The sequence below is a fragment of the Balaenoptera ricei genome, chromosome 9, assembly GCF_028023285.1.
Source record: "Balaenoptera ricei isolate mBalRic1 chromosome 9, mBalRic1.hap2, whole genome shotgun sequence".
Classification (NCBI taxonomy): Eukaryota; Metazoa; Chordata; class Mammalia; order Artiodactyla; family Balaenopteridae; genus Balaenoptera; species Balaenoptera ricei.
Window position 1 is genome coordinate 92,221,025 of NC_082647.1, and position 14,419 is coordinate 92,235,443.

Below are 14,419 nucleotides of genomic sequence, written 5' to 3' on the forward strand. Positions count from 1 at the left end.
TTTACCCTTTATAGCTCCTTCCCATCAAATGAACACTGTACTCGCCTCTGCACCCAACCCTACATGAACACTCACATCTTCCAGGGATCGAATATCCAGCTCAGTGTTTGTGAAAGGTAGGAATTCTGCAAATTCTGCTATGCCTTAGAATTGGGACAAATTAAAAAGACATATAAAGAGTACATTTTCCTTTAGAGCTAAAAGTGGGCAAACAGGAACGCTTGACCTGAGTATTTTCTTAGGGATGTGCTTGGTGAAATGCTTTACACAAAATAACTCCAGCCTCTGTCAGCTCTAAGAATGACCCATCTTATAGCCAGTGGGTCCATATTTACTTATGAGCAAAGTCCACAGCTTAATCAGGCAACTAGAAAGAGTGGTTTACAGAATTTGGGGGACAGAAGACAGAGAGGCTTTCCCTCCATTGCACCTCAGGCTTCTTCTTCCCATTTGTTCTGCCTCCTTTGCACTCATATAACAGAAAAAAAAAAACCCATATGGGTAAAAGGTAAATAAAAAACAGTGCTATCATATTTTGAGTTATTCATAATTAATTAAATTCTTTATAGCCACTTCAACACAAGTGTATTTGGATCCACATAAAAATCTTTTGTCTAAATGTTTGAGCTAAGATTTCAAATACTCTAGATTTCAAGCACTTTATAATCAGTTTGTTCATTCTAACATTGTTAGTACTGACTGAAAAAGTTGACAGTGATTTAAAATTAGGTCTCGTCAAATTTTGCCTTTCTATCTTCACTTTAGCGTATTAAAATAACTCTTATTCTAGGCACTTTTTAGTAAAGTGTTGTAAACTTTTCTGGTAACTTTGTGATATAAAGGGGACAGTGTGTGTAGTATTTTAGCAAAATAGTCCTATTAGTCCCAGATGGTAATGCACCATAGCAAACTTGACACCGTTTCCTGGATAAAGTGATTGTGTAAACAGCGAGCATTATTAATTTCCTTATTGTTTATTATATCAGGATCAGTTAAGAACATCAAATTAACTCTGTGGCTGAGATAGCATGGTTTGTGACTGGTAAGGACAGAAGGCTCATGAATGAAATGGGAAGATAAAGATATTTTAGCCTGTAGCCATAGACATGATATAGCTGAGGCTCCTCATTCATAAATGTGGGTCACCCAGTATAAGAAATAACTAAGAAAACTTTCCTGGACAAACTTCACTGGTCTGTTCAGGCATAGGAAAAGTGAGGGACTACTGGTAAATTCACAACCAGCGACACCTTGGACGAACATCTAGAAAACTTTTGCCAAACTTTTGGAAGGGAAATTTTCCTGTGTAAGTTTTCATCTTTGGTTACAGATGTTTTTAGTCAGGGTTAAGAGAATCTAAATTCCATACTGTAGCGTTTTAAAGAGGTAAGAGCATACTAAAGAAAAGACCTTTCTCAGGGAACTTACACTTAATTTCAGGATTGTTAACTATACATATGAATAATAAAACTAACTTAAACACATAGATTGTTTAGTATAAATAATAATAATACATGTAGCACAGGAGAAATCAGAGTAAAATCCTAGATGACTAATGGTAATATTTCTGTCCTCTTTTGTTCCTTTATATGTGAATTTTTGTTATGTGCACATTTGGCTTATTTAAATTTATATTGCATATTGATAAATGGGCCAATAAAGACAGAGCTTACTTTTAGCTCAATATTTCTGTTGATAATAATAAATAATATCTATGCATTCTAAGAATAAGCACAGACCAATATTACAAACAAACAAAAAAAAAAGCCAAATTATACTTCAGAAGGAGGTGAGTAGGGAGCAGGTGAGTAGTTTTGGAGAACAATACTTCTTAATTATTAAGGCAAGTTTATAATGGTGGCCACAGTAATTCCATTCATTTCCATGACATTTCACGGTTTTCAAATATTACTTTCTCATATATTCTCTTATTTTATCCTTAAAACAATCTTGTGAAGATAGGATGGCAATCATCATTTTTTAAATACTAAACAATAAATGTAGCTAGAGATCCTGAGATGATGTGGCTGGTGAATGTTATGTTGAGGATTAGAAGCAAGATGCTTGAATATTAATCCAATATGCATCAACTATTCTGGAAAACAGTAAATGGTAGTTATGTCTATCTGTGTGTGTAATAGTAGGAGGGAAATCATGTATAAAAACGGAAAGAGAGACAACAATAAGGGGTGAATGCAGAAGAGGTTCTCAATTCTAAAAGAATGTTCAGGGACCTCCCTGGTGGTCCAGTGGTAAAGAATCCGCCTTCCAATGCAGGGAACGCAGGTTCGATCCCTGGTCAGGGAACTAAGATCCCACGTGCCATGGAGCAACTAAGCCCATGCGCCACAACTACTGAGCTCGCGCGCCTCAAAGAGAGAGCCTGCATGACAAAAACTACAGAGCCCACGTGCTGTGGAGCCTGAGCGCCACAACTAGAGAGAGAAAACCCGCATACCACAACTAGAGAGAAGCCCTGTGCTGCAACGAGAAGATCCCGCCTGCCTCAGTGAAGATCCTGCGTGCCTAAATAAATAAATAAATAAATGGTAGTTCAATAAATAAATAAATAAAAGAATGTTCAAAGCAAACAAAGCCCAGAGTAAGCATTATGTAAAATTCTAAAGGAAACACATGTTTCCAGCTAGGTTTTGGAGGAAATGATCAAGAACAATAAAAGAATCAAAGATTGAAATAAATAGAAAACAAAGAGGAAGATGCATTCTTCAACTGCAAAGGCAGTGCAGTCCTTAGACCTACACAAGAGAGGCTTCTCTGCCCTGAGCCAGGAATCCATGTACCCACAGGGAGACCATGCCCTCTCTTCTGCTCATGCTCCAAAATTACTAAACAAATGGTCCCAAGCCCATTTGAGGACATGGTCAGACCTCTCCCTTGGGTTCAATTTCTCTGGGGTAGCTACTTGCAGAAGATAGAATGTGTGGACAGATCTCGGGTGTGTGGGTAGAGGTGTTTATACATATGTGTGTAGGCAGCTGTCCAGGGTGGACAGATCTGGGGGTGGGGAAATGGCACACAACTCTAAGGGGCCCAGGCTGTTCAGGATGGTTTCAAGGTGCATTCATGAAAGTAGGAGTTTTAACATAGTACTTTAACAGTCAGCTCCATTTAACATTTAGGTGTTCAATCGTGGTATGTGGACTTCCAAATGTAATCTTGCATCAGTGTCCCAAAATGTTAGAGGCACACCAGTTCAAAGAGAATAAATCATATAATGAGCAGGGTTGAGGGAGATTGGTTCAAGATGGCAGAGGAGAAGGACTGAACTCACTCGCTCTAGCAAGAGCACCAGAATCACAACTCACTGCTGAACAATCATCGACAGGGAAACACTGGAACTCACCTAAAAAGGTACTCCACATCCAAAGGCAAAGGAGAAGCCACAGTGAGATGGTAGGAAGGGCGCAATCACAATAAAATCAAATCCCATAACTGCTGGGTGGGTGACTCACAAACTGGAGAACACATATACCACAGAAGTCTACCCACTGGAGTGGAGGTTCGGAGCCCCACGTCAGGCTTCACAACTTGTGGGTCCAGCAACGGGAGGAGGAATTCAGAAAGAATCAGACTTTGAAGCCTAGCGGGATTTGATTACTGGACTTTCAGAGGACTGGGGGAAACAGAGACCACTCTTGGAGGGAACACACAAAGTAGTGTGTGCATCAGGACCCAGGGGAAGGAGCAGTGACCCCATAGGACACTGAACCAGACCTACCTGCTAGCGTTGGAGGGTCTCCTGCATAGGCATGGGGTGACCGTGGCTCACCACGGGGATAAGGACACTGGCAACAGAAGTTCTGGGAATTACTCCTTGGTGTGAGCTCTCCCAGAGTCTGCCATTAGCCCCACCAAAGAGCCAGATAGGCTCCAGTGCTGGGTCACCTCATGCAAAACAACCAACAGGGAGGGAAGCCCGCCACACCCATCTGCAGACAAGCAGATTAAAGTTTTACTGAGCTCTGCCCACCACAGCAACACCCACCTCTACCCACCACCAGTCCCTCCCATCAGCAAGGTTGCAAAAGCCTCTTAGATACCCTCATCCACCAGAAGGCAGACAGCAGAAGCAAGAAGAACTACAATTCTGCAGCCTGTGGAACAAAAACCACATTCACAGAAAGAGAGACAAAATGAAAAGGCAGAGGACTATGTACCAGGTGAAGAAACAAGATAAAACCACAGAAAAACAACAAAATGAAGTGGAGATAGGCAACCTTCCAGAAAAAGAATTCTGAATAATGATAGTGAAGATGATCTAGGACCTCAGAAAAAGAATGAAGGCAAAGATTGAGAAGATGCAAGAAATGTTTAACAAAGACCTAGAAGAATTAAAGAACAAACAAAGATGAATAATACAATAAATGAAATGAAAAATACACTAGAAAGAATCAATAGCAGAATAACTGAGGCAGAAGAACGGATAAGTAAAGTGGAAGACATAATGGTGGAATTCACTACTATGGAACAGAATAAAGAAAAAACAATGAAAAGAAATGAAGACAGACTAAGAGACCTCTGGGACAACATTAAATGCACCAACATTCACATTATAGGGGTCCCAGAAGGAGAAGAGAGAGAGAAATGACCCAAGAATATATTTGAAAAGATTATAGTGGAAAACGTCCCTAACATGGGAAGGGAAATAGCTACCCAAGTCCAGGAAGTGCAGAGAGTCCCAGGCAGGATAAAGGCAAGGAGAAAAATGCCGAGACAAATAGTAATCAAATTGACAAATATTAAAGACAAAGAAAAATTACTGAAAGCAACAAGGGAAAAACGACAATTAACATACAAGCGAACTCCCATAAGATTAACAGCTGATTTCTCAGAAGAAACTCTACAAGCCAGAAGGGAGTGGCATGACATATTTAAAGTGATGAAAGGGAAGAACCTACAACCAAGATAACTCTACCTGGCAAGGATCTCATTCAGATTTGACAGAGAAATCAAAAGTTTTACAGACAAGCAGCAGGTAAGATAATTCAGCACCACCAAACCAGCTCTACAACAAATGCTTAAGGAACTTCTGTAACACAAGAGAAGAAAAGGACTTACAAAAACAAACCAAAACAATTAAGAAAATGGTAATACGAACATACATATAAATAATTACCTTAAATGTAAATGGATTAAATGCTGCAACCAAAAGACACAGGCTTGCTGAATGGAAACAAAAACAAGAACCATATGTATGCTGTCTACAAGAGACCCATTTCAGACCTAGGGACACATACAGACTGAAGGTGAGGGGATGGAACAAGATATTCCATGCAAATGGTAATCAAAAGAAAGCTGGAGTAGCAATACTCATATCAGATAAAATAGACTTTAAAATAAAGAATGTTACAAGAGGCAAGCAAGGACACTACAAATGATCAAGGGATCAATCTAAGAAGAAGATATAACAATTATAAATATATAAGCAACCAACATCGGAGCACCTCAATGCATAAGGCAACTGCTAAGAGCTATAAAATAGGAAATCGACAGTAACACAATAATAGTGGGGGACTTTAACACCTCACTTACACCGATGGACAGATCATCCAAAATGAAAATAAATAAGGAAACACAAGCTTTAAATGACACAACAGACCAGATAGATTTAATTGATATTTTTAGGACATTCCATCCAAAAACAGCAGATTACACTTTCTTCTCAAGTGCACACAGAACATTCCCCAGGATAGATCACATCTTGGTTCACAAATCAAGCCTCGGTAAATTTAAGAAAATTGAAATCATATCAAGCATCTTTTCTGACCACAACACTATGAGATTAGAAATCAATTACAGGGAAAAAAACATTTAAAAGAAAAACACATGGAGGCTGAACAATACATTACTAAATAACGAAGAGATCACTCAAGAAATCAAAGAGGAAATCAAAAATTACCTAGAGACAAATGACAATGAAAACACGACGTTCCAAAACCTATGGGATTCAGCAAAAGCAGTTCTAAGAGGGAAGTTTATAGCAATACAACCCTACCTCAAGAAACAAGAAAAATCTCAAGTAAACAATCTAACCTTACACCTAAAGGAATGAGAGAAAGAAGAAGAAACAAAACCCAAAGTTAGCAGAAGGAAAGAAATCATAAAGATCAGAGCAGAAATAAATGAAATAGAAACAAAGTAAACAATAGCAAAGATCAATACAACTAAAAGCTGGTTCTTTGAGAAGATAAACAAAATTGATAAACCTTTAGCCAGAATCATCAAGAAAAAGAGGGAGAGGACTCAAATCAATAAAATTAGAAATGAAAAAGGAGAAGTTACAATAGACACCACAGAAATACAAAGCATCCTAAGAGACTACTACAAGCAACTTTATGCCAATAAAATGGACAACCTGGAAGAAATGGAGAAATTCTGAGAAAGGTATAACCTTCCAAGGCTGAACCAGGAAGAAATAGAAAATATGAACAGACCAATCACAAGTAATGAAATTGAAACTGTGATTAAAAATCTTCCAACAAATAAAAGTCCAGGACCAGATGGCTTCACAGGTGAATTCTATCAAACATTTAGAGAAGAGCTAACACCCATCCTTCTCAAATTCTTCCAAGATATAACAGAGGAAGGAACACTCCCAAACTCATTCTATGAGGCCACCATCACCCTGATACCAAAACCAGACAGAGATACTACAAAAAAAGAAAATTACAGACCAATATCACTGATGAATATAGATGCAAAAATCCTCAACAAAATACTAGCAAACAGAATCCAACAACACATTAAAAGGATCATACACCATGATCAAGTGGGATTTATCCCAGGGATGCAAGGATTCTTCAATATATGCAAATCAATCAATGTGATACACCATATTAACAAATTGAAGCATAAGAACCATATGATCATCTCAATAGATGCAGAAAAAGCTTTTGACAAAATTCAACACCCATTTATGATAAAAAAAACTCTTCAGAAAGTGGGCATAGAGGGAACCTACCTCAACATAATAAGGCCGTATACGACAAACCCACAGCGAACATCATTCTCAATGGTGAAAAACTGATAGCATTTCCTCTAAGATCAGGAACAACACAAGGATGTCCACTCTCACCACTATTATTCAACATAGTTTTGGAAGTCCTAGCCATGGCAATCAATGAAGAAAATGAAATAAAATGAATACAAATTGGGAAAGAAGAAATAAAACTGTCACTGTTTGCAGATGACATAATACTATACATAGAGAATCCTAAGGATGCCACCAGAAAACTACTACAGCTAATCAATGGATATGATGAAGTTGCAGGATGCAAAATTAATGCACAGAAATCTCTTGCAATCCTATACACTAACAATGGAAGATCAAAAAGAGAAATTAAGGAAACAATCCCATTTACCACTGCAACAAAAAGAATAAAATAACTAGGAATAACCCTACCTAAGGAGGTAAAAGACCTGTACTCAGAAAACTATAAGACACTAATGAAGGAAATCAACGATGACAGAAACAGGTGGAGAGATAACAAGCTGTTCTTGGATTGGAAGAATCAATATTGTGAAAATGACTATGCTACCCAAAGCAATCTACAGATTCAATGTAATACCTATCAAATTACCAATGGCATGTTTTTACAGAACTAGAACAAAAAATCTTAAAATTTGTATGGAGACACAAAAGACCCAAATAGCCAAAGCAATCTTGAGAAAGGAAAACGGAGCTGGAGGAATCAGGCTCCCTGACTTCAGACTATACTACAAAGCTACAGTAATCAAGACAGTATGGTACTGGCACAAAAACAGAAATATAGATCAATGGAACAGGATAGAAAACCCAGAGATAAACCCACACACCTGTGGTCAACTAATGTATGACAAAGGAGGAAAGGATATGCAATGGGGAAAAGACAGCCTCTTCAATAAGTGGTGCTGGGAAAAGTGGACAGCTACATGTAAAAGAATGAAATTAGAACACTCCGTAACACCATACACAAAAATAAACTCAAAGTGGTTTAAAGACCTAAATGTAAGGCCAGACACTATCAAACCCTTAGAGGAAAACATAGGCAGAACACTCTATGACATAAATCACAGCAAGATCCTTTTTGACCCACCTCCTAGAGAAATGGAAATAAAAACAAAAGTAAACAAATGGGACCTAATGAAACTTAAAAGCTTCTGCACAGCAAAGGAAACCATAAACAAGAGGAAAAGACAACCCTCAGAATGGGAGAAAATATTTGCAAACGAATCAACAGACAAAGGATTAATCTCCAGAATATATAAACAGCTCATGCAGCCAAAAAAACAGACAACCCAATCCAAAAATGGGCAGAAACCTAAATAGACATCTCTCCAAAGAAGATATACAGATGGCCAAGAGACACATGAAAAGCTTCTCAACATCACTAAGTATTAGAGAAATGCAAATCAAAACTACAATGAGGTATCACCTCACACCGGTTAGAATGGGCATCATCAGAAAATCTACAAACAACAAATACTGGAGAGGGTGTGGAGAAAAGCGAAGCCTCCTACACTGTTGGTGGGAACGTAAATTTTTATAGCCACTATGGAGAACAGTATGGAGTTTCCTTAAAAAACTAAAAATAGAATTACCATATGACCCAGCAATCCCACTAATGGGCATATATCCAGAGAAAACCATAATTCCAAAAGACACATGCACCCCAGTGTTCATTGCAGCAGTATTTACAATAGCCACGTCTTGGAAGCAACCTAAATGCCCATCGACAGACAAATGGATAAAGAAGATGTGGTTACATATATACAATGGAATATTACTCAGCCATAAAAAGGAACGAAATTGGGTCATTTGTAGAGACATGGATGAATCTAGAGACTGTCATACAGAGTGAATTAAGTCAGAATGAGAAAACAAATATCGTATATTAATGCATATATGTAGGATCTAGAAAAATGGTACAGATGAACTGGTTTTCACGTCAGAAATAGAGACACAGATGTAGAGAACAAACATATGGCCACCAACGGGGAATGTGGCAGGGGTGTGGTGGTGGTGGGGTGAATTTGGAGATTGGGTTTGACATGTATACAATAATACGTATAAAATAGACAACTAATTAGAACCTGCTGTATAAAAAATAAATAAATAAAATTAAATTTAAATAAAAAGATAAACTTATAAAAAAGTAGGGTTGAATGAAAATTGAAGGCATATATATATAAAATCTAAATATATAATATTTATATAAAATCTTGAATGTTCAAAATAAATTCAAATCTTCACATACAGATACATTGGTTATTTCAACTTACAGATGTGATTGTGATTATTTAAACTGAATTTTTTTTTTAGGAATCCTGTAAACAAATGAAAGGAGAGTAGAGCTGGGCAAATAGGTTTGTGATTTCAAGTAAGAAAGTAAAGTGAATGTCAAAAACTCTAGACAGTTTCCGATATCTGGATTTATTCTTGATTGAACTCTTGAACAGATTCTGTGAAGCACTTAAAAAATAAAGCAGTATCAATAATGAGTAGCTAGTGTTCTCAGGATGAAAATTATGAGATATGAAATTAATTTTCCTTTATTTCAGGACTTACTGGAATGGTTCATTTAACATAAATTCATCAAGGTACTTGGGACAATTTCTCATGATATTCTATCATGAGTAAATGAAAAAATTTATACAGGATCATAGTAAAGATAAGAGGATTTGTATCTGCTTGAACGAACCAATTAGTGAGTTTATCCAATTAGTTAGTTCATTAATAGTGGGCCATTGGACTCAGAGACTTAATCTGATCTACATTTTTTTTGACAGCATATAAGAAAATAGAGACTCAGTGTACCAAGTTTATAGTTGACTCCAAACTAGGAATAATTAGCCAATCAGTTAGTTATACTATTGAAACCTAACAAGACAGGAATCGGAAATCTAAATATGAAACTGAACCCAGGAACAAGGTGACTAAATGGGTCTGAGGGATATAGGCCTAGTTTAAAATTGATGCTGCTTTTGTGCAATTTAATTTTGTCTTTGTGCTTTGCTAAAGAAACATGATGTTCACCTATTTTAGTAGCTTTCAGTATGCTTCCAGTCTAGATTCATTTAGGGATTTTTGTTTTTCTAAAGAAGGAGGGACAGGGTTTGCACACTGGTTCCTGAAGTGGAGATGATGAGACGGAAGACAGAAAAACATCTCTCTTCTAGCTGACTTACAGGACTAGACCTTATTCACCAGAAAGAGTGGGAAGGGGCAGCAAGTAGAAGAGTCTTTTATTTCAATGAATATAACTTTATTTCTTTTTTGATTCTAAAACTGATACAAACTTCATTTATACACATATATACACTGTTTTTATATTCTTTTCTGTTATGGTTTATCACAGGGTATTGAGTATAGTTCCCTGTGCTATATAGTAGGACCTTGTTATTTATCCATTCTGTATGTAACAGTTTGTATCTACTAACCCCCAACTCCCAGTCTATCCCCCACTCACCCACCCCTCCCCCTTGGCAACCACAGGTCTGTTCTCTATGTCTGTGAGTCTGTTTCTGTTTCATAGATAAGTTCATTTGTGCTATATTTTAGATTCCACATATAAGTGATATCATATGGTATTTGTCTTTCTCTTTCTGACTTACTTTACTTAGCATGATAATCTCTAGTTGCATCCATGTTGCTGCACATGGCATTATTTCGTTCTTTCTTATGGCTGAGTCACTGCTGTATAGCAAAAGTTAACACAACATTGTAAATCAACTATACTTCAATAAAAAATAAATGTAAAAGAAAACTGATATAAGCTAATTGGAAACAATATTCCAAACAGTAAAGTACAAAAAGTAAAGTGAAAAAAATCTCCTGAAATATCTTTACAGAGAGATACCCACTGATAATGTTTCATGATCGACATTCTAGACATCGCTTTATGTATGTTGTATGAATGTGATCATTTTCTGCCTGCTGTTCAGAAACCTAGGCCATCTGGGGAAAAAGTCCTTGTGAAACTTAGGACAGGATGACTTTCACTTTGGGTCCTGGATTCCAAAGTTTATAAAGTGCATAGAACACAGTGGCATGTTCCAGCTGAGTCCACAAAGTAGTCGCACTGGGAAACAGAATTTTCTTGGAGGGCAGTAGTGTCAGAGGCATGCTTTACCCAAATGGCAACCTACAAACCAGCTCTATACCAAAGAGATGGCAGATTTGCACCAGGTAGTATGGCAGACACTACTTTGAATATAACTTTATGTTGGGGCTAAAGTATTGTGTGTCTTTATTGGGGGAGCAGTGTTTGGATATTGAACATTAATATTAATACTGTTTGTATCCAGAGACTAAGTGGGACCTGGCATATACTGATTTTATTAATAAGAGCTTGCTCTGTCCTCAAACTCTGGTGGGGAATGCTTTCCCCGGTAAACTAGGCTAGACCATGTGTGAACTGCATAAACTCCTTTTTTTAGACTGAAGGTGGGCCTAAGAAGAAGGGGTGGTGCTGATTACTTTCCCGTTCATCCACCTTGGTTCCCACTGCCCTTTTGATAGGAGGACAGTTCTGAAGGGGACAGAAAGAGAGGAGGATAGGAAAAAGGTGTATCCTGAGGAGCAGGAAGATGCTGAGGGGCCTTTCTTACCACGGTAGCCATGTGAGGGACAAGTTTCTGGAGAGAAAAACAAAAAAACAAAAAAACTAGAAAGAGGAAATCCAAGGTCAGTATGCCTCAAAGAACAGTAGGCTTTGACCTCTCCTTTTAAATAGTAAGGTCATCTGCTCCTGGTAGTAGTTCACCAAGGCCCCTGGTTTTAAACCACCTTAGAGTGAGTGCCTATGAGAGGTGGGAGGGCATAGAAATAGACGGGCAAACCCTGGGGTTTCTTAAGTTTAAATGAAGCTAACAGTAAAGGTCGTTGGTGTCATCATTCCACTATTCCTTTATTTTCACTTTCTTTTAAAATGACATTATAATCTAGGCACTAAGTAAATACTGAGTACAGAGTTATCGTCTCTAATTTCCACAACTCTTTGAGGATTATTATCCCATTTTCCTGATGAGAAAATGGAGACTTAGAGAGATTTAAGAAACTTGCTTATTCGTACAATGGTAAGAGTCAGAACTGGAATATGAACTCAGGCAGATGGACTCTGGTGTTCACTGTGCCTCTTTTCTCCTCCTACCCTCCCAACCTTTTTATTTAAGCTCCACTTAAATACACTAGTTGCAGTAGTAGGGGGTTTGTACTTGCTGTACCTAAATTGGCTCTTCAGAGAAGATAGAATAACATGGCTTTGTATTTCTATCTAAATTCTCAGGAATTTCTGATTTTAAGATACTAAAAGAAAGTGATTGCTTTTAGGAGTTCAGTTATTCTCAGAGAATATTACAGTCACATTGACTTACTAATTATATACATGTATATATATGTATATATGTTTATATATGTATGTATATAGGTATTTTTTTCAATTTGGAAGCTAAAATCTAATTTTTATTATATATTGAATATGTATATATAAATATAAGTCTTTAAGGCTAAAATCTAATTATGTATAATATATATTATATATGTGTAGATATGTGTGTCTGTCTATATATATAAACTTAAAATATTATCTTACTAGAGGTGTGGACTTTAACCAAATGTACATTCAAATGAGAACACAAATTCAAATTCTTTGGCAAGTATACACATCAAGTCTTTAAAATCTTTCAATTATTAATGTTTGAAAATAATTGACATAATTTAATTCATTCATTAGACTCAATTTTCAAACTAATATATTCATTCAAACCCACACTCATTTTCCAAAGTTTAAAAATGTTCACTGGCAAATTCAAGTATAGCTAGCATCTTGTCTTTGCTTTGAGAGTGTAGTTGATCATTCAAATTGTTATTTTTCACAATTATGGAAAAAAATAGAAACAAATTAAAACTTAGAAGAGATATTTTTTCACCATTTGGATGTTTAATGGGATTTTAAGAGCCTATAAATCTGACCCTTTAGAAAAGTGGATGGAAGTTTTCCTTTATCTGAACCCTGGTGTTATTTCTCATGTAAAATTCCCTAACAGATGGAAGAATGACCCATTCTCCCTACGTATTATGGATATTGATTGTTTTCTTTTAAAAAATGGAAGGTTAATGCTTGTGCTGAGCCCACAGAACAGATTCTGCTGAGAAGTAAACTCATTTTCAGTAGCTTAGAGTTGGAAACAAAATTCCTGCCAAAATATTTGTTAGACCTTTACGAGTAAAATCAAGAAGTAGTTCAAATTGAACCAGGTGTGTGGATTCTTACAGATTACATGAGCATTTTCATGATTTACCCAAGGAATGTGGTGAATAATCATTTCCTATATTCAATTAAAAAGTCTTTTTTTTTTTTTTTTAATTTTTATTTATTTATTTATTTATTTATAGCTGTATTGGGTCTTTGTTTCTGTGCGAGGGCTTTCTCTAGTTGTGGCAAGCGGGGCCACTCTTCATCGCGGTGCGCAGGCCTCTCACTATCGCGGCCTCTCTTGTTGCGGAGCACAGGCTCCAGATGCGCAAGCTCAGTAATTGTGGCTCACGGGCCCAGCTGCTCCGTGGAATGTGGGATCTTCCGAGACCAGGGCTTGAACCCGTGTCCCCTGCATTGGCAGGCAGATTCTCAACCACTGCGCCACCAGGGAAGCCCCGAAAAATGCTTTAATTTTGAAGCTTAGTATATAAGAGCATGGTTTAAAAAAAATAGAATTTTGTCTGGTAAATTGGTATTCCATATTGCAAATAATGATAATACAATGAACCCATTCATCTTTTGTTTGTACCAAAGAATATTCTTTATGAAATTCAGAAGCATGAAATGGGGTCCCTTAATGGTTAACTTTTGCTTTCCTTGCATATGTTAATAGTAGAAAGAATAAGAGAGATAATGATATTTGAGGATAGTTAAACACTTAATTTTTGTAAGTAATTTAACTTGCTTCATTCAACAGATTTTTCTGCTAGAGATAACTTCTTTGAGTCATTTGTTTTAATCCCAAGATAATGACTTATGCATCGGTAACAAATTGAAGTTTTAACAGATCATGTGTATAACTGTCCCTAAAAAAACGAGTTGCTCTAGACTCATGGCCCTGGCCATTACAGACTATTACATTGTCCCATCAGCAGTCAGCCTCCTGTTCTTCTACTGTATCCAGACCAGAAATGACTGAAGCAAAATTTGAACTAGTTCATCTTAAAAAAAAAAAATCTCTCTGCCTATGAAAAGGAGAGCCTAACCAAACCTTTTAAAATTGTGGCTTATTTGCAAATATGATCATAGTCAACAGTGTTAATAATCTCATATAACGAGTGGAAGATGTTGGAGGGCAAGAAACTCATTTTAACTGAGAACCTACTATGTAACAGACTAAGAATCTATGATTATTCACTTTTCACTCCAAAATGATCCAG

The 14,419-nt window shown here is 36.9% G+C and overlaps 1 protein-coding gene across 11 annotated transcripts in view; it reads left to right on the top strand.

Annotated features, from left to right (window-relative positions):
- MAGI2 (membrane associated guanylate kinase, WW and PDZ domain containing 2) overlaps positions 1 to 14,419 on the top strand; it is a 1,337,104-nt gene that overhangs the window by 483,773 nt on the left and 838,912 nt on the right. Inside the window, exon 2 of one of the 11 annotated variants that reach the window (XM_059934080.1) lies at positions 15 to 116. The exons of the other annotated variants lie outside the window; for them this stretch is intronic. The gene's annotated coding sequence lies outside the window, so the exon portion shown is untranslated. The remainder of the gene's footprint in view (positions 1 to 14; positions 117 to 14,419) is intronic. 11 annotated transcript variants of the gene reach the window in all.